The sequence below is a fragment of the Amblyraja radiata genome, unplaced genomic scaffold, assembly GCF_010909765.2.
Source record: "Amblyraja radiata isolate CabotCenter1 unplaced genomic scaffold, sAmbRad1.1.pri scaffold_782_ctg1, whole genome shotgun sequence".
Taxonomy (NCBI): domain Eukaryota; kingdom Metazoa; phylum Chordata; class Chondrichthyes; order Rajiformes; family Rajidae; genus Amblyraja; species Amblyraja radiata.
Genome location: NW_022630791.1, coordinates 1 through 21,397, shown reverse-complemented (window position 1 = coordinate 21,397; position 21,397 = coordinate 1). Strand labels below are relative to the sequence as shown.

Genomic DNA, 21,397 nt, shown 5'->3' with positions numbered 1-21,397 from the left:
TCGAGCCCTGCCTTGTGTCCGCACAGTATCTCTTTCTTCCTCTCTCTCTCTCTGTCTGGCTATGTGTCCGTCTCTGTCTCTTTCTGTCTGTCCGTCTCTCTCTCTCTCTCTCTCTCCCCACACTGGTCACACCAGCTTCTAATTTTCAGCCGGTTTCCTTTACTGTGTCTCTCTCTCTGTCTCTCTCTCTCTCTCTCTCTCTCTCTCTGTCTCTGTCTCTGTCTATATCTGTCTCTCTCTCCCTCTCTCTCTCTGTATCTCTCATTGTCTCTCTCTCTCTCTGACTCTCCCTCTATCTCTCCCTATATATATATATATATATATATATATATATATCACCCTGTCTGTCTCTCTTTCTCTGTCTTTCTCTCTGTCTGTCTGTTTCTCTCTGTCTGTCTGTTTCTCTCTCTCACTCTCACTCTGTCTCGCTCTCTCTGTGTGGCCCTCTATCTGTCTCTCTCTTTCCCTGTCTCTCTCTCTGTCTCTCTCGCTCTCCCCCTCTCTCTCTCTCTCTCTCTCTCTCTCACTCTCCCTCCCCCCCCCCCTCTCTCTCTCTCTCTCTCTCTTTCTGGCTCTCTCCCTCTCTGGGACAGAGGATTTGGGTGAACATAGACCCATTCCTGCCAACCGTGGGCCTAACTGCAGATAGATACATAACGTACTCAACACATAGGACAGGAAAGAGAAATGATCTGCAAATAGAAACGCCATTGGCCAGGACAGATATTTATAAGGACTCGTTCTTTGTAAGAACCGCAATGGAATGGAATAAACGAGACAACAATGTCGTCTAAATGTTTAAGAAGGAACTGCAGATGCTGGAAAATCGAAGGTAGACACAAAATGCTGGAGTAACTCAGCGGATGAGGCAGCATCTATGGAGCGAAGGAATAGGTGACGATTCGGGTCGAGACCCTTCTTCAGACTCAAGAACCATTTCCTTCACTCCATAGATGCTGCCTCACACGCTGAGTTTCTCCAGCATTTTTGTCTAACAAGTCAAATCACCTTCACTGGACAATAGACAACAGGTGCAGGAGGAGGCCATTCGGCCCTTCGAGCCAGCACCCCCATTCAATGTGATCATGGCTGATCATCCCCAATCAGGACCCCGTTCCTGCCTTCTCCCCATATCCCCTGACTTTGCTATCTTTAAGAGCCATATCTAGCTCTCTCTTGAAAAAAAAACATCCAGAGAACCGGCCTCCTTCTGAGTCAGAAAATCCCACAGACTCACAACACTCTGGGTGGAAAAGTTTCTCCTCATCTCAGTCCTAAATGGCCACAGATTCACAACTCTCTGGATGGAAAGGTTTCTCCTCATCTCAGCCCTAAATGACCACAGATTCACAACTCTCTGGGTGGAAAAGTTTCTCCTCATCTCAGTCCTAAATGGCCACAGATTCACAACTCTTTGGGTGGAAAGGTTTCTCCTCATCTCTGTTCTAAATGGCCGACGCCTTATTCTTAAACTGTGGCCCCTGGTTCTGGAGTCCCCCAACATCGGGAACATGTTTCCTGCCTCTAGCGTGTCCAACCCCTTAACAATCTTATATGTTTCAATAGGGAGGTTTCACGGCAGTCGGATCACGATCCATGACCCGTACTGTTGCTACGCTACTCCAAATGGATTACACGTGATGTACTGCAGGTAGGCACTTACCGTTGTTTCCAGCGTAGCGGGCCCGTTAAAACCTGCTGAAATTGTCCATTTTTGCGCTGTAAATAATTATGGAAATCGGGATAAGCGTGAGAGACATTTAGCATACTTCAGAATTCCAAAAGTGAGGAGAAATTACAGCAGAACAAGAGCTGAAGGGACAACAACAGCCAGAGTGCTTGGCGAACATTGGCCGTTTGCTCACTGCATTTCATCAACAGTAAGGCATTATTTGTGTTTTTTCTTGATTCCTTTGGCATCTAAAAAGTTTTAGAACTCAGGGATCTGTGTTGGGTCCTTTGTTGTTTGTCATGTACATCAATGATCTGGATGAAGGTGTGGTAAATTGGATTAGTAAGTATGCAGATGATACCAAGATAGGGGGTGTTGTGGATAATGAAGAGGATTTCCAAAGTCTACAGAGTGATTTAGGCCATTTGGAAGAATGGGCTGAAAGATGGCAGATGGAGTTTAATGCTGATAAATGTGAGGTGCTACACCTTGGTAGGACAAATCAAAATAGGACGTACATGGTAAATGGTAGGGAATTGAAGAATGCAGTTGAACAGAGGGATCTGGGAATAACCGTGCATAGTTCCTTGAAGGTGGAATCTCATATAGATAGGGTGGTAAAGAAAGCTTTTGGTATGCTAGCCTTTATTAATCAGAGCATTGAGTATAGAAGCTGGGATGTAATGTTAAAATTGTACAAGGAATTGGTGAGACCAAATCTGGAGTATGGTGTACAATTTTGGTCGCCCAATTATAGGAAGGATGTCAACAAAATAGAGAGAGTACAGAGGAGATTTACTAGAATGTTTCCTGGGTTTCAACAATTAAGTTACAGAGAAAGGTTGAATAAGTTAGGTCTTTATTCTCTGGAGCGCAGAAGGTTAAGGGGGGACTTGATAGAGGTCTTTAAAATGATGAGAGGGATAGACAGAGTTGATGTGGACAAGCTTTTCCCTTTGAGAATAGGGAAGATTCAAACAAGAGGACATGACTTCAGAATTAAGGGACAGAAGTTTAGGGGTAACATGAGGGGGAACTTCTTTACTCACAGTGGTAGCGGTGTGGAATGAACTTCCAGTGGAAGTGGTGGAGGCAGGTTCGATGGTATCATTTAAAAATAAATTGGATAGGCATATGGATGAGAAGGGAATGGAGGGTTATGGTATGAGTGCAGGCAGGTGGTACTAAGGGGAAATAATTGTTCGGCACGGACTTGTAGGGCCGAGATGGCCTGTTTCCGTGCTGTAATTGTTATATGGTTATAAGTGATAAATCTGGCTGTAATTTTTTTTAAATCGCCCATGGTTCTCGTGGGTTTTTACATACAAAATGAAAACGCATCTGAAGAAAAATTTACAGCCAGATTTATCACTTCTGAAAAATTTTAGATACCAAAGGAATCAAGAAAACACACAAATAATGCCTTACTTGATGAAATGCAGTGAGCAAACCCGATATTTTCAATGTTTACCAAGCACTTTAGCTGCTGTATTCCCTTCAGTTCTCGCTTCTCTATATCTTAATTTCGCTTGACTTTTGGAATTCTAAAGTTGGGTACGATGTCTCTCACACTTACCCCGACTACCACAATTTTTTTCAGCGCAAAAATTCAACATTTTGGCGGTTTTTAACAGGTAGGAAAGTGCGCGTTTCTAGCATTAATAACATATACCGGAAGTGACGGATGTCTTCCATTTGGATTTAACGGCTCCGTGCGTCGAGCACTATGACCCAGTGACCTTTCGTGCAACCCCCCTATAAGATGCCCTCTCATCCTTCTAAACTCCAGAGTGTACAAGCCCAGCCGCTCCATTCTCTCAGCATATGACAGTCCCGCCATCCCGGGAATTAACCTGGTGAACCAACGCTGGGCTCCCTCAATAGCAAGAATGTCCTTCCTCAAATTAGGGAACCAAAACTGCACACAATACTCCAGGTGTGGTCTCACCAGGGATGGAGGGAGAGAGGGGTGATATAGGGGGAGAGAGAGAGAGAGAGGGGGGGGGGAGAGAGAGAGGGGGGGGGGGGGGGGAGGGGGGGGGGGAAGGGAGAGGAGGGGGAGGGGGGGAGAGAGAGAGAGGGGGGGGGGAGGGGGGGGGGAGAGGGAGACGGAGAGGGAGACGGAGAGGGAGAGGGAGAGAGAGGGAGAGGGAGAGGGAGAGGGGGAGGGGGAGGGGGAGGGGGAGGGGGAGGGGGAGGGGGGTAGAGAGAGAGAACGGCGTGCTAGCGCCTGTGCATGCTCCCCCTGCTGCATTAAAGGGAATGCATGCATCACTGGCTGCATTGCTGCCTCTCCCGCTGATGACGACGCTTTTATCCTCACCTGAGCTTCACAGTTGCATTCCCGCACCGTTGAGTGACGAACCTCTCGTCCACAAAGGCGCTTCCGGCGGGAAGGGGGACGCTTTAGGGCGGCGCACCGGCGCTGGCAAAGCGGGACGGCGGGTCTAATGTGTCCGGGTGGAGGGCGGAGCGCCGGATGTTGGTTCCGGGGTGGTTTTTTGTTGTTGGGTGCATTGACAGTGGGATGGAGAGGAAAAAGGAGGGAGAGAGAGGGCGAGGATGGAATGAGTGTGAGAGACAGTTTAGGAGAGTTTTGAAAAGTTTTCAGAAACGTTTGAGAAGTTTAGGAGAGTTTGAAAAGTTTTCCGAAAATTTTGAGAACGTTTTAAGGAGAAGGACTGCAAAGTTAACAATCTCAGTATTACTGCCTGTTCCACGCGACAGTGAGAGTAGGAATGGAGCGAGGTGGAGGGTAATTGCGTGGATGAGGGACTGATGCAGTGGGTGTGGATTCAAGTTTCTGGATCATTGGGACCTCTTTTGGGGAAGGTGCGACCTGTACAGAAAGGACGGGTTGTACTTGAACTTGAGGGGGACCAATATCCTGGTGGGGAGATTTGCAAAGGCTACTGGGGAGACTCTAAGATCTTTGCTTTAAACTAGAACGGTTGGGGAGAGGGACTCAAATTGGGAAAGCTAGCAGTCAGTGTGTGAGGCAGGAGGCAGAGAATGGTAGCACTCTGACCCAAAATGTAGGGGAGAAAGAAGATAAAGACAATAAACAGAGAATAAGAGAGGGTGGGTTTCTTAAATGTGTATATTTTAATGCTAGGAGCATTGTAAGAAAGGTGGATGAACTTAGAGCCTGGATTGACACCTGGAAATATGATGTTGTGGCGATCAGTGAAACATGGTTGCAGGAGGGCTGTGATTGGAAACTAAATATTCCAGGATTTCGTTGCTTCAGTTGTGATAGAATTGGAGGGGCAAGAGGTGGAGGTGTTGCATTGCTTATCAGGGAAGATATTACAGCAGTGCTTTGGCAGGATAGATTAGAGGGCTCGTCTAGGGAGGCTATTTGGGTGGAACTGAGAAATGGGAAAGGGGTAGCAACACTTCTAGGGGTGTATTATAGACCGCCAAATGGGGAGCGAGAATTGGAAGAGCAAATATGTAACGAGATAGCAGATATTAGTAGTAAGCACAAGGTAGTGATTGTGGGAGATTTCAATTTTCCACACATAGACTGGGAAACACATTCTGGAAATGGGCTGGATGGTTTGGAGTTTGTAAAATGTGTGCAGGATAGTTTTTTGCAGCAATACATAGAGGTACCTATACCTACTAGAGGAGGGGCGGTGCTGTACCTCCTGTTAGGAAATGAGACGGGACAGGTGGCAGAGGTATGCGTTGGGGAACAGTTCGTGTCCAGTGATCACAATACCATTAGAACACACAATACTCCAGGTGTGGCCTCACTAGAGCTCCGTACAACTGCAGAAGGACCTCTTTGCTTCTATATTGCTTCTATATATATAAGACCCATCTCTTCACCTCTGCCTATCCTTAGCCTCACGTCCCCCTCCCTTTTCATCTGTGCTTGAATTACCTCATATTGTGTTTTGAATTGAATTCTGTCTTTAATTTGTGTACTAGTCATGTCTCTACTATTTATTTCATTCCGCTTACATGCTTTTCCTATACTTGCTAAATTTTTGTAAGGTGTCCTTGAGACTCTTGAAAGGCGCCCATAAATAAAATTTATTATTATTATTATTATATTCGATTCCTCTTGTTATAAAGGCCAACATGCCATTCACTTTCTTCACTGCCTGCTGTACCTGCATGCTGACTTTCATAGACTGATGTAGAAACATAAAAACATAGAAAATAGGTGCAGGAGTAGGCCATTCGGTCCTTCGAGCCTGCACCGCCATTCAATATGATCATGGCTGATCATCCAACTCAGTATCATGTACCTGCCTTCTCTCCATACCCCCTGATCCCTTTCTCCACAATGGCCACATCTAACTCCCTCTTAAATATTGCCAATGAACTGGCCTCAACTACCTTCTGTGGCAGAGAGTTCCAGAGATTCACCACTCTCTGTGTGAAAAGTATTTTTCTCATCTCGTTCCTAAAGGATTTCCCCATTATCCTTAAACTGTGACCCCTTGTCCTGGACTTCCCCAACATCGGGAACAATCTTCCTGCATCTAGCCTGTCCAAACCCTTAAGAATGTTGTAAATTTCGATAAGATCCCCCCTCAATCTTTTACATTCTAGCGAGGACAAGCCGAGTCTATCCAGTATTTCTTCATATGAAAGTCCTGACATCCCAGGAATCAGTCTGGTGAACCTTCCTATGGCAAGAATCTTTCCTCAGATTTGGAGACCAACACTGTACGCAATACTCCAGATGTGGTCTCACCAAGACCCTGTACATCTGCAGTTCAACCTCCCTGCTCCTATACTCAAATCATTTTGCTATGAATGTTAACACTCATGTACAAGGACCCCCAGATCCTGTAGTACTTCCCCTTTTCCCAAATTGACGCCATTTAGATAGGAATCTGCCTTCCTGTTTCCGCTACCAAACTGGATAACCTCTCATTTATCTGCATTAAACTGCATCTGCCATGCATCCGCCCACTCACCCAGCCTGTCCAAGTCACCATGCATTCCCATAGCTTCCTCCTCACAGTTCACACTGCCACCTAGCTTTGTGTCATCTGCAAATTTGCTAATGTTATGTTGAATCCCTTCATCCAAATCATTGATATATACTGCAAATAGCTGCGGTCCCAGCACCGAGCCTTGCGGTACCCCACTAGTCACTGCCTGCCATTCTGAAAGGGAACCGTTAATCCCTACTCTTTGTTTCCTGTCTGCCAACCACTTTTCTATCCATGTCAGCACTCTACCCCCAATACCATGTGCCCTAATTTTGCCCACTAATCTCCTATGTGGGACCTCATCAAATGCTTTCAGAAAGTCCAGGTACACTACATGCACTGGCTCTCCCTTGACCATTTTCCTGGTTACATCTTCATAAAATTCAAGAAGATTAGTCAAGCATTATTTCCCATTCGTAAATCCATGCTGACTCGGACCGATCCTGTTACTGCTATCTAAATGTGCGGCTATCTCATCGTTTATAATTGAAGAGACGCTGGTGAGAGCCTCATCTATAGTAGGGGAGGGGAACCCCCGTTCCCTGCAGAATGAGGACATCTCCGATGCCCTGGCGTGGAACACCTCATCCTGGGAGCAGATGCAACGTAGATGGAGGAATTGTGAGTAGGGGATAGAGTCCGTACAGGAAGCAGGGTGGGAACAAGTGTAGTCATGATAGCCATGTAAATGAAAGTAGTCATGTCTAGTATTTTGTTGCATATCCTTTGCATGCAATGACTGCTTGAATCTGTGATTCATGGACATCACCAGTTGCTGGGTGTCTTCTCTGGTGATGCACTGCCAGGCCTGCATTGCTGCCATCTTTAAGCTTATGCTTGTTATGCTAGTCCCCTTCACTTTTCTCTTCAGCATATAAAAGGCGGGTTCACCAGATGGGTGAAACAGCTCAGATGTTGAATGCAACTTATGCATCGCATTGGAATAACTTTGCACGCTCCCGCAAAGTTAAATGCAGCAAATGCGTTGCATTCAAGTGATATTGCAACCCCCCACTTGGAAGTTCAATGCATTAAATTCATTGCACTAATTTTGCAAAACCCCTCAGATGTTAAATACAAGGAATGCATCGAATTGGAATAACTTTGCACCCTCCTGCAAAGTTAAATGCAGCAAATGCGTTGCATTCAAGTGATGTTTCAACCCCCGGGATGTGAAATGCATTAAATTCATTGCAATAATCTTGCAAAACCCACACAGATGTGAAATGCAACGGTGACGTCATAGAGAGACGGCAGGGGCGGGACATCCGGCCCTCTGACTGGTCGGACGTCCCCATTGGCGGAGGGAGACGTCACTCACCCGGGCGGTGAGACGGGACTTGCAGATGGCCGGATGCGGCGGTGATTGGAGGAGAGGGATGTCAGTCAGAGGGAGGGAGAAGGAACCCGCCCCCTTGTCTCTCTCTGGTCCGCGTTGTAGACATGAGTGAGAGAGAGGGAGAAGGAGAGAGGGAGGGATGGAGGAGTGTGGGCTGGCGTAGGGAGGGATGGAAGGAGGGAGAAATGAAGAATTAAGTTAAAAACGAAGAATTGAGTGAAAATTGAGGATTTGAGTGAAAGAGAGGGGGAAGGTGTAAGGGGGGAAGGAGAGATGGAGAGAGGGAGAGGAAAAATAGAGGAGAGAGGGAGAGAGAGAGTGAGGGAGAGAGGAAAGGAGAGAGGGAGAGGGAAAGGTATAGGGGAGAGAGAGAGAGAGGGGGGGTAGATAGTGGGCAGAGAGGAGAGGGGATGCGAGAGAGATGGAGGGGAGGGGAGGAGAGACACCGAGAGAAAGAGGGGAGGGAGATAGAGGGAGTGGGAAAGAGAGAGATGGAGGGAGAGTGATGGAGGGAGAGAGATGGAGGAGTGTGGGCTGCGGGAGGGAGGTGGGGGGAGGGAGGGAAAGAGAGAGAGAGAGAGAGAAATAAATAATTAAGTGAAAATTATGAGTTGAGTGAAGGTGGGCGGGAGGGAAGGAGAGATGGAGGGAGAGAGGGAGAGGGAAAGTTAGAAAAGAGGAGGGTGAGAGAGACAGAGAGAAAGGAGAGGGAGAGCGAAAGATAGAGGAGAGGAGTGGAAGAGAGAGAGGGTGACAGAGAGAGGAGAGGGAGAGAGAGGGTGACAGAGAGAGAGGAGAGGGAGAGGGAAAGATAGCGGAGAGGCGAGGGCAGAGAGAGAGACAGAGAGAGGAGAGGGAGAGGGAAAGATAGAGAGGAGAGGGGAGAGAAGGATGTCTCTCTCTCTCTCTCTCTCTCTCTCTCTCTCTCTCTCTCTCTGTCTCTCTCTCTCTCTCTCTCTGTCTCACTCTCTCTCCCCCTCCCCGGGACAGAGGATTTGGGTGAACATAGATCCATTCTTGCCAACCGTGGGCCTAACTGCAGATAGATACATAACGTACACAACACATAGGACAGGAAAGAGAAATGATCTGCAAATAGAAACGCCATTGTCCAGGACAGATATTTATAAGGACTTGTTCTTTGTAAGAACCGCAATGGAATGGAATAAACGAGACAACAATGTCGTCTAAATGTTTAAGAAGGAACTGCAGATGCTGGAAAATCAAACGTAGACACAAAATGCTGGAGTAATTCAGCGGGTGAGGCAGCATCTATGGAGCGAAGGAATAGGTGACGATTCGGGTCAAGACCCTTCTTCAGACTCAAGAACCATTTCCTTCACTCCATAGATGCTGCCTCACACGCTGAGTTTCTCCAGCATTTTTGTCTAACAAGTCAAATCACCTTCACTGGACAATAGACAACAGGTGCAGGAGGAGGCCATTCTGCCCTTTATAATAATAATAATAATATATCTTTTATTGTCATTGCACGTCAGTGCAACGAGATTTAAACAAGCTGAATTGATTGACGTGACCATCTGAGGGAGACTGTCCAAAGGGGGTGGGTGGGGGGGCACTCATTAGGGCCGATTCAGAGCCGCTATAGCTCTTGGGATGAAACTGTTCCTGATTCTAGAGGTTCGGGCGTAGAAGGCCTTGTAACGTCTGCCGGAGGGAAGTAGTTGAAACAGACCGTGGCAGGGGTGTGATGAGTCCTTATGGATGCTGAGGGCCTTCCTGAGGCACCGCGTGTGGTAGATGCCCTCCAAGGCTGGTAGCTCTGTCCCGATGATCCGCTGCGCTCTGTTGACGACGCGCTGGAGAGCTCTCCTCTCCGCCTCCGTGCAGCTGAGATACCACACAGAGATGCCATACGTTAGTATGCTCTCTGTGGTGCAGCGGTAGAACGTTGTCAGCAGCTGTTGGGGCAGACCAGTCTTTTTTAATGTCCTCAGGAAGAACAGTCGTTGCTGTGCCTTCTTGACCAGCGCGGAGGTGTTTGTGGACCATGTGAGGTCTTCTGAAATGTGAGTGCCCAGAAATTTAAAGCTGGACACTCTCTCCACACTTTCCCCGTAAATGGAGATTGGGGCGTATTCTCCAGAATGGGACCTCCTGAAGTCAATAATCAGCTCCTTGGTCTTGGAGGTGTTTAGTGCCAAGTTGTTATTGGCACACCAGTCCGCCAGGTTCTGCACCTCCGCTCTGCAGTTTGTTTCATCACCGTTGGTGATCAGCCCAATCACTGTTGTGTCGTCTGCAAACTTTTCGATGGTGTTGGTGTCGAATGCAGGGACACAGTCGTGAGTGAAGAGGGAGTAGAGCATGGGGCTTAGTACACAACCCTGTGGTGTGCCGGTGCTCAGGGTGATGGTGGAGGACAGGTGCGGGCCCAGTCTCACTGCCTGCGGTCGCTCCGTGAGAAAGTTCAGGATCCAAGCGCATATCGGTGAGCTGAGGCCTAGCTGGTGGAGTTTGGTGGTGAGCTTGGTGGGGATGACCGTATTGAATGCAGAGCTATAGTCAATGAAGAGCATCCTCACATACGTGCCCTGTCTGTCCAGGTGAGTCAGGACAGTGTGAAGGGCCAGAGAGATGGCATCCTCTGTCGATCTATTTGCCCTGTATGCAAATTGATGGGAGTCCAGTGAGGCAGGGATGCTGGATTTAATATGGGAGAGGACCAGCCTTTCGAAGCACTTCATGGGGATTGGAGTCAGGGCAACCGGCCAGTAGTCGTTGAGGTTGGTGATTTTGGACTTTTTTGGCACCGGCACTATGGTGGCTGTTTTCAGGCACTTGGGGACCGTTGCCGGAGATAGAGATAGATTGAAGATTCTCGTGAATACCTCCGCCAGCTGTCCAGCACAGTCCTTTAATACTCTTCCCTGTACATCATCCGGGCCTGCAGCCTTGCGTGGATTGATCCTACGCAGAGCGCACTGTACCTCCTGAGTGCTCAGTGTTAAGGCCTGTCCCTCCGCCATGGCCGGGGTTATTCCACACCTGGTGGTGTTGCCAGTTTCGAACCGGGCAAAGAAGGTGTTCAGTTCGTTGGCCAGTGTGATATCACTGTGGGGGCAGGCGGGGCTGCTCTTGTAGTCAGTGATGTCCCTGACACCCTGCCACATGCTTCTGGTGTCCGTGGTATTGAAGTGGTCTTCCACCCTTTGCCTGTGGATGTCTTTGGCCTTTTCTATGCCTTTGTTCAGGTTCGACCTGGCCGCACTGTAGGCAGAAGTGTCCCTGGATTTAAAGGCATTGTTGCGTGCCCTTAGCAGATCCTGAACCTCCTTGTTCATCCAGGGTTTCCGGTTTGGGAACATCTTTATTTGCTTGTCCACTGTGACAGTCTCCACACAGCAGTTGATGTAGGAGAGCACAGTGGATGTGTACTCCTCCAAGTCTACCTCTGTACCACTGGTTGCCTGTTGTGCAAACAGGTCCCAGTCGGTGCGATCAAAGCAGTCCTGGAGTTGTAGGGTGGCGTCCTCGGGCCATATTTTGACCGTCCTTATTGCAGGTTTGGTCTTGCGGATGAGGGGTTTGTATGCAGGTAGTAGAAACAGTGAGAGGTGATCGGATTGCCCCAGGGATGGGCAGGGGAGAGCTCTGTAAGCGTCCTTGATGTTGGTGTACACTTTATCCAGCGTGTTTGAGCCCCTGGTAGGGCACTGCACATGCTGGTGGAATTTGCGGAGTGCGGCTCGTAGGTCGACCTGATTAAAGTCCCCTGCAACAATGAAGGCACCGTCGGGGTGAGCATCCTGCTGCTTACTGATGGCCGAGTGCAGCTGTGCTAGTGCTAGGTTAGCATTAGCCTGTGGTGGGATGTATATGGCCATGATGATAACCACAGTAAACTCCCGAGGCAGGTAAAACGGCCAACATTTAAGCAGTAGGTATTCCAGGTCTGGGGAACAGTAGCTCTCTACTGCAGTGTGGTTGGTGCACCAGTCATTGTTGATGTAGATGCAGAGCCCGCCACCCTTGCTCTTACCGGAGTCCTTTGTTCTATCAGCACGATGCAGTGACCGGTTGGTTAGGTCCACAGCCCCATCGGGAACCAGCGCGCTGAGCCAGGTCTCTGTGAAGATCAGCACACAGCAGTCTTTCAGGGATCGCTGGGTGTTGATCCAGAGCCTTACCTCATCCAGCTTGTTGGTGAGTGGCCGGACATTCGCGAGAAAGACACTTGGGAGCGATGGTCTTTGTGGAGCCCTCCGTAGCCTGTCCTGCACCCCCCGCTCGCCTTCCTCGTTACTGCTTTCACTCCCGGCGCTTGCTCCGTCTCCTACCCTCCGGAGTGGTGATCCAGGGGGCTGTTCTGCCCAGCTCCATCGGGATTTTGGTGAGTGTGCTGTAGTACTCACACGCCAGTTTCTCGCAGCCACGTCCGATATTAAGCAGTTCCGCGCGGCTCCATGTGCGACCCGTCGGGATTACGATGTGGGTCCTGGATTTCCTCGTCCTGGAGGTGAGTTTCTTGCTGTGTTTTCTGGGTGTACTGGGGTCTCTAGGGGTTCTAGGGGTTCTCGGGATTCTGAGGTTTTAAAATACCTTATTTCCACAGCCGCGTTCGGTACCGTGCTGCTCCGAATTGACTCGGACTTGGGAGCGTAAAGCCGCTGCGTCTGAACGCGCCGACATCTTCGATGTTTCACTGCACATCTCGTATAATAATAATAATAATACATTTTATTTATGGGCGCCTTTCAAGAGTCTCAAGGACACCTTACAAAAATTGAGCAGGTAGAGGAAAAACATGTAAGGGGAATGAAATAAATAGTAGAGACATGACTAGTACACAAAGTAAAGACAGAATTCAATACAAAACACAGTATGAGGCAATTAATGCACAGATGAAAAGGGAGGGGGACGTGGGGCTAAGGATAGGCAGAGGTGAAGAGATGGGTCTTGAGGCGGGACTGGAAGATGGTGAGGGACACGGAATTGCGGATCAGTTGGGGGAGGGAGTTCCAGAGCCTGGGAGCTGCCCTGGAGAAGGCTCTGTCCCCAAAACTGCGGAGGTTGGACTTGTGGATGGAGAGGAAACCAGCTGATGTGGATCTGAGGGACCGTGAGGGTTGGTAGGGGGAGAGGAGGTCAGTGAGATATGGGGGGGGGGGGGGGGGGCAGATGGTGGAGGGCTTTGTAGGTGAGGATCAGGATTTTGTAGGTGATCCGGTGGGAGGTGGAAGCCAGTGAAGTTGTGTGAGGACTGGAGTGATGTGATGCCAGGATTTGGTGTGGGTGATGAATCGGGCGGCTGCGTTCTGGACCAGTTGGAGTCGGTTGATGTAGGTGGAGCTGATGCCAAGGAGAAGTGAGTTGCAATAGTCCAGTCGGGAGGAGATGAAGGCATGGATGAGTCTTTCAGCAGCGGGCGGTGTGAGAGAGGGTCTGAGTTTGGCGATGTTGCGGAGATGAAAGAAGGAGGTTTTAATGACATGGCGGATGTGAGGCTCAAGGGAGAGGGTGGAATCAAAGATCACGCCAAGATTGCGGGCCTGGGGAGATGGGGAGACAGTGGTGCCGTCGATGGTGAGAGTGGGGTTATTGATTTTGTATGTGTGCGTATGTGACGGATACACTTGACTGGACTTGACATGATCTTAATCTTGCCCCGCTCGAAGATCTTTGGAGAGTAGTGTGTTCTACCCATAACCCCTGACTAAACCCTGCACTAACCAACAATCTATCTGTATCAACACCCACTGACTTGTGGCCTCCACCGCCGTGTGTGGCAACGAATCCCACAGATTCACCGCCCATCATTCTGTAACCAAGTTGCAGTGGAGGATATTTCAACAGAGCATCGAACAGTACAGGCAGCATCTCTGGGGAAAAGGAATAGGTGATGTTTTGGGTCAAAGAGACCCCACTTCACAATGTATTCTTCTTCCATCAGAAGGAGGGTCTCAAACCCAAACTTCACCTTCTCCATTTGGGGTCTCTGGTGGCCCTTTTAAATGCATGTAGGAAGGAACTGCAGATGCTGGTTTACACCAGAGATAGACAGAGTGCTGGAGTAACTCAGCGGGTCTTGCAGCATCTGTGGAGAACATGGATAGGTGGCGTTTCACAGAGTGCTGGAGTAACTCAGCGGGTCAGGCAGAATCTGTGGAGAACATGGATAGGTGACGTTTCACACAGTGCTGGAGTAACTCAGCGGGTCAGGCAGCATCTGGGGAGAACATGGATAGGTGACGTTTCGGATTCTCGACTGTGGACGTCGGCAACTCCTTGACGCGGGGGTGGGGGGAGGAACGAGGGTCAAGAGACCCTTCGGCCCATCACGGCGATACTACTGCCCCCCCCGTCAGTCTGAAGAAGGGCCGCCCATTCCTTCTCTCCAGGGATGCTGCCTGTCCCACTGGAGCCAATCACAGGCTGTTGCCACCTCACCTGTACCTCCCTTAGCAACCAATGGGAAGCCGCTCCCTGGAGGAGGACTCGTCCCGCATTTTAAGGGTCTGAGCCAATCAGCGGCTGATGCCGCCTCGTATTTGCTCACCTGGCAACCAATGAGAAGCCGCTCCCAGTAGGAGGACTCGTCCCCCATTCACCGCCGGAGCCAATCAGCGGCCGTTGCCACCTCGCCCGGCAACCAAATGGGAGTGGCTCCCAGTGGGAGGATTCGTCCCCCATTCAACATCGGAGCCAATCAGCGGCCGTTGCCACCTCGCCTGGCAACCAAAGGGAAGCGACTCCCAGTCAGAGGTATCGCCCCCAATCCTCTCCCCTAGCAACCAATCAGCATCTCCCTCCCCTCCCCCGCTCATGTTTGTCCCTCATTTCCCAATTTCTACAGTCTTAAAATTTCATCATTTTCCTCATTTTCCCCATTAATTTCTCCTAATTCCCCCTTTTTTTATTCTCGCTTCACATTTCTCCTCATCGTTCTCATATTTCCTCATTCGTCCCTCTCTTCCCTCAATTTTATCCACAATATTCCCTCATTTTCCCCAAATTCTCTAAATTTACCTCATTTCTCCCTCATTTGTTCACGATTGTCTTAATTTATCTTCCCCTCATTTTCACTTTCCCCCCCATAATCTCTCCTCAATTCACCAAAGTTCTCTTCATTTTCCTCTCGTTGTCCCATTCCCCCTCATTCCCCACCTCAATTCTCCACAATTCCAGCATTTCCCCCCCATTTCTCATAATATTCCCCTCATTTTTCTCAGTCTCTCTCAACATCTCTCTCCCTCCCTCTCTCCTCTTCTCTCATATACGTAGAGTGAGGGAGAGATTCTTTCAACATATCTCTCTTTCCCTGTCTCTCTCCCTCACTCTCTCTACATCCCCCCCCCCCTTCTCTCTCTCCTCTCCTCCCCTCTCTCTCCCCCCTCTCTCCTTTGCCCGGGCCTTTGAACTGGCCAAGCACGTGCCCGCTAATCCAGGCCCAGGCTCCGGGCCTAACAACTAGGCCAAGAACCAGGCTTCCGAGGCCAGAAACTCAAGACACAGGCTCAAAGCCTACGAACTAGGCCGGGAACGAGGCTTTGAGGCCTACAAATCTAGACAAACTCTCAAAGCCTTACAACTAGGCCAAGAACCAGGCTTCTGGGGCCAGAAACTCAAGACACGAGCTCAAAGCCTAAGAACTAGACCGGGAATGAGACTTTCTCTCCCTCCCCCCTCTCTCTCTCTGAACTAAATTAAAATGAAGTAAAACAAAGTGAACTGAATGTAGTAAACTGGGAAAACTAGGCTAATCAAAACTAAACACAGCTAAAATTAACTCTCCTCTCCTCCCCTCCCCTCTCCTTCCCTCCCACCCACCCCTCTCCTCTCCTCTCCTTCCCTCCCACCCACACCCCCTCTCCTCTCCTTCCCTCCCCCCCTCTCCTCTCCTCTCCTCCCCCCCCCGCCCCACCCGTCCTCTCCTCCCCTCTCCTCTCTTCTCCCCTTTACCCGAGGGACTCTGGTAGATGAGGAACAGAAAGGGTGACAAGACCTGGGTACAAAACATCCCCTCAATAACCCGTGCCTGCCTTCTCCCCACATCATCATCATCATAATCCTTTATTGTCATCATGCAAAGCAACAATTTCTACAGTGCAAAATGAGAAGACGTTTCTCAGGGAATGCCGGAGCATCGCACATAAAAACTTAAACATTTCACACATAAATAAAAACAATCCAGTTCCTGATATAAATAAAAACAATCCAGTTCCTGATAAAAACAGTACGAATAGTTTTTAAAAAAGTGCAGGTAAAAAAGCAACATTAAAATACAACAAAATTAAAAGTAATAAAATGTCCAGGGCAGCTGATTTAAGTGGCCTGAGCCAGTGCCAGAGTTATTACTCAGTGCCTGGTATTAAATTGTCAGTGCAAAAGCAGCAGAATCAGGTGGAGTGACTGTTTAGCAGCCTCACAGCCTGTGGAAGGAAGCTGTTTAACAGTCTGGTTGTCCGGGCTTTGATGCTGCGGTATCTCTTGCCTGATGGCAGGAGATCTAGATGTGTGTGGAGTGGGTGTCCTTTGCTATGCTCAGTGCTTTTTTCAGGCAGCGGCTCTGGAACAGTTCTTGTACCTTGACTCCACTAGCCCCTAGAGCTCTATCTAACTCTCTCTTAAATCCATCCAGTAACTTGGTCTCCACTGCCCTCTGTGGCAGGGAATTCCACAAATTCACAACTCGTGGGTGGAAAAGTTTCTCCTCATCTCAGTCTTAAATGGCCACAGATTCACAACTCTCTGTCTGGAAACGTTTCTTCTCATCTCAGTCTTAAATGGCCAGATTCACAACTGTCTGGGTGGAAACGTTTCTCCTCATCTCAGTCTTAAATGACCTCCCCTTTATTCTAAGGCTGTGGCCCCTGGTCCTGGACTCGCCCAACATTGGGAACATTTTCCCTGCATCCTTTTATTGCATTCCTCAGTCCTTTTCTGGATATCTCCAACTTCAAGTAACCCCCCCCCCCCCCCCTGTACTCCCTCTCTATCCACCCCCCCACCCCAACCCAAGTGGCATCAGCTTCTTGTTCACACCTAGCAATCGCTGGGGTGTAAGCTGCCCAAGCGAAAAATATGACTTGCTGCTCCTCCTATTTGTGTTGGGCCTCACTCTGATAGTGCGCAGTGTCAGGCTCTAACCTCCTCTCCCTCTCATGGATTGTAGGTGCAGGAGGAGGCCATTCGGCCATCCTGCACTTCACCGCCATTCAATGTGATCATGGCTGATCATCCACAATCAGTACCCTGTTCCTGCCTTCTCCCCATATCTCCTGATTCCATTAGCCCTAAGAGCTGTATCTTAGGGCTAAATCTAACTCTCTCTTGAAAGTATCAAGAGAACCGGCCTCCACCGCCCTCTGAGGCAGAGAATTCCACAGGCTCACAACTCTCTGGGTGGAAAAGTATTTCCTCGTCTCCGTTCTAAATGGCCGACCCCTTATTCTTAAACTGTGTGTCCCATTTCCTCCTCTCCAGGGATGCTGCCTGTCCCACTGGAGCCAATCGCAGGCTGTTGCAACCTCCACTCTATCTCTGTCCGTCTCTCTCTCTCCTCCTCTCCCCTTCTCTCTCTCCCCCCCTCTCTGCCCCTCTCTCCCCCTCTCTTCTCCCTTCGCTCTCTCTCTCACCCCACCCCTCTCTCACCCTCCCCTTCCCTCTCTCCTCTCTCTGTCTCCCTCTCTTCTTCTCTCCTGGGAGATAGAGAGTGAGGGAGAGAGTGTGAGAGAGAGAGGGAGAGGGAGAGAGAGAGAGAGACAGATATATATATATATATATATATATATATATATATATATATAGAGAGAGAGATAGAGAGAGAGAGAGAGAGAGAGAGAGAGAGAGAGAGAGAGACAGAGAGATATATATATAGAGAGGGAGACAGGGAGAGAGACAGAGAGATATATATAGAGTGATGACAGGGAGAGAGAGACAGATATATATATATATAGACAGATGGATATATATACAGAGAGATATATAGAGACAGAGAGACAGGGAGAGAGAGACAGAGAGAGAGAGATATAGATATATATATATAGAGATATATATATATATTGAGACAGAGGGATATATATACAGAGAGATATATATAGAGATATATATATATATATTGAGACAGAAGGATATATATCTATATAGAGAGTGACAGAGAGCGAGACAGAGATATATATAGATACTAGACCAAGTGCAGACCCGTTGGGTCTGTTTCCCCAACGGCGTTTTGCAGGGGGGGGGGGGGGTGAGAAACTTCTATAAACATTGTACTACCGTGTACCGATCTGGCTGTATTTTGGCAACTTCCTCTCGTCTCTTGTGCTGTTCTGCTCATTACTGCTTCTCAACGTGCTTGTGTTGTTCCTTGAACATCCAGCAACTCGATTGCTCCCATCTCTTTGCTGATGAAAAAAAAAGAGAAAGATATTCTCACGATGTAGATATTCATAAATTTGGTAAAGGTAATTCATCTATTGTAGACATTTATAAACTTCTTAAGACAATTATGTATATAAATGCATTTACATATAATTAAAAAAAAAACATTACACAATTATGTACCATTTTGTATTTAATTTGGAAGCTTATTGTTGTGTCTCTTGTTCCATGCAAACTTCCAATAATTTTTGAAGCTCCTCAAGAGGTTCAGTCCTTTCTTGTTCTGTCTCTTGTTCACTTCTGCTCCATGCTGCTTCTCAACATCTCTTTACAGTGTCCATTCACCATCATGCAACTTGTTTGCTCCTGCTTCTGGGCATGAATTTAAAAAAAGGAGATATTTATTTCAATGTAGATATTTATAAAATTCTATCTGTCAATCCATCAACATACAAATAAAAAAGAGTTTTGTATCATATACCAATTTCGGTGTTTTCTATCAATTTCTTGTTGTGTTGCTTGTTCCCTACTGTCCTTCATTTATTTCTCGCAGATCCCAAAGACGTTCAGTCTAAATATCTCGGATCCAGAAATGAGGCGACAGTGACAGCTCTAGACAAAAAGGCAGCATTTGAATGGTATTAGGGCATTCTGATAAAACTGAAGTAAATTTGTATCATGGATAAAAAAAAACAATGCACGGGTCTGAAATAATCTCAAATACTGACCTTTCATCCATCTTAAGATCTGAAGTTGATTTTCACTGATGGTTACAGAATTTCAATTCCACTGCAACTCCTGGGAAAATGCAGTCAATCCTTACAAACAAAATAACTCGACAATAGACCAAAGTGGAAAGTAACACTCATGTCAAACAACAGAAAAGGTAACGATAATTTCCTACAAGGCAGAAATTAACCACATAACCTTGATACGCAATGCCATTACCAACACCAAATCCTCAAACATCAATATCTCGTCAATCATCATTTACTCAATAATTGACTCAACAATTGAACTGTACCTGATACATATACCCTAGATGTGCAAGCCTGTAGTTTTATATCCTGCAGCAAATAATCCATCTGCAAGCTTTATCGTGAAGCATGAGAACAGCTCCAGCAACTTTCGATCCAAAAATCAAATACAACTGTTAAGATTTTACATGTCACTTAATGTGTCCTTGAAGCTTTTTCTGAGGCAGCATTTTAAACTTTTGTGTGCAGAAATGCGATTCCTGTGTTAAACATCCCTTGTTGAACTGAGGAGCAATAATCAAAAGTGTCGAAACTCTGGACATTCAGTTCCTTCCTGCATCGCTTTTTGCCTTCAGTTTTGCCTACTTTCATTGACTTTAGGAAAATTTGAGCACTTAATGCAGCAGTCATTTCTCAACAAAGCATTTGTTTAATCACAACATTCCTGGTTGATGTCCCATCTTTCAGGAACACTTTTACTTGTTCCTTCACCTTTCCTCTGCTAAGAGCTACATATAGTTGGCCATGTTGAAATACTGGTTTCTCAAGGTATATCAAGACCTTCTCCATGGTTTGTCCTTGTGCCTTATGAATTGTCATTGCAAACTCGACAGAATAGGGAATTGGCTCCGCCTAATGGGAATGTTTTCATCTTCTGTCAAATTGATCTTCATCCTAGGAATTAGAACAATATCTTCTTTGTAGGCCCCCATGTGATTCTAGCAACTATGAGATTATTGTGTAGCTGTTCTACAATCAACCTCGTTCCATTGCATAGCTTTGGGGGTTGCAAGTTTCTGATTAAAACAATTGGAGATCCTTTCTTCAACTCCAATTTGTGTGGTGGTAAACCACAAATCTCGACTGAATCGAGGAATTCCGTTGGGAAGTGAGTTGAATTTGTTCCGTCAGTGACAGAATTGAAAGAATAGTACTCCCTCATGGTTCCAGGGAAGCGTCTGACACACGCAGAATTGATTCTTCTCATCGTATCATTGTGAGGAACCAAGATACAATTGTTAGAGAATAATGTTGCAGGGTGGTCAAATGCTGGATAGATATAATCAATGCAGTCATCCAGTGTTCTTGCTGAGAGAACCATGTCTTCTGGAATGTTAATTTCATTGTCTTCATTCTTTGCAATCTTGTCCTCTCCTACATCCAACAAAATTTAGAATACTCACCCTTTCCTTCGCTCAATCGCATATTTCTCTTCAATTCAAACTTTGTGAAAGTCCGCCACAAGTACGATGTCTTGATGCAGGCGTTTTGAACATCAATATCACTTCCCATCTTCACTACAGGAAGGAGTTGTCTAAAATCACCACAACAAATGGTAAGAATTCCGCCAAAATGATCCTTTTTGCGGCATACATCTTGAAGAGTTCTGTCCACCGCTTCAAAGCACTCCCTCCTAATCATTGGACACTCATCCCAAACAATGAGCTTCACTCTCCTGAAGAAATCTCCCGTTTTAGAGTTGCTGTTGATGTTGCATGTTGAATCCTCCGTCACATGGATAGGTATCTTGAATCGTGAATGTGCAGTTCTTCCACCAGGCATTAATGTGGCTGCGATACCAGACGATGCTACAGCAATGGCAATTGACCTTGAGCTCTAACCGTGGAGAGGATCAAATTTATGATAAATGTTTTTCCTGTTCCTCCTGGTGAGTCAATGAAAATCATTGAAGATAGATCCCTCTGCAAGTAGTCGCACACATGGTCATAAACTTCTCTCTGCTCAGCATCAGCAGAGGCTCATTCTCATCAACAAATCGCTGTTGTTCTGATCTATTGTAATTCAATTCATTAAGTAAATCAAGATTTTCACCATCAATGTCCATCCTTTCATTTCTGGTCGGGCAAGGTAAATTTTCCAGTGTGGTGTTGCAATTCTCAAGCTTGTCCTGAATATAAAAGAGAGCCTGATCATGATGTCTGTCATCAATTGTGATATTCTGACCACTTTTTTCTTCTTCGCTCGCTTTCAAGGTAATCCTCAGACATGCAATTCTTGAAGCGATCCATAATTGTAGAGGATCATTGATGTCAGTATTTGTCAGCAGAACAACAAACAAATCCCTGATTGCCCTGGGGAGTCTTGT

The 21,397-nt window shown here is 47.3% G+C and overlaps 1 long non-coding RNA gene across 1 annotated transcript; it reads right to left on the bottom strand.

Annotated features, from left to right (window-relative positions):
- Nucleotides 1-1,115: 1,115 nt before the first annotated feature.
- Nucleotides 1,116-13,681, bottom strand: LOC116970351. Its single transcript, XR_004411113.1, has 3 exons — nt 13,653-13,681; nt 12,214-12,219; nt 1,116-1,141 (listed from the first exon to the last, which is right to left on the bottom strand). It is a non-coding gene; the product is annotated as an uncharacterized LOC116970351 (long non-coding RNA).
- Nucleotides 13,682-21,397: the final 7,716 nt, after the last annotated feature.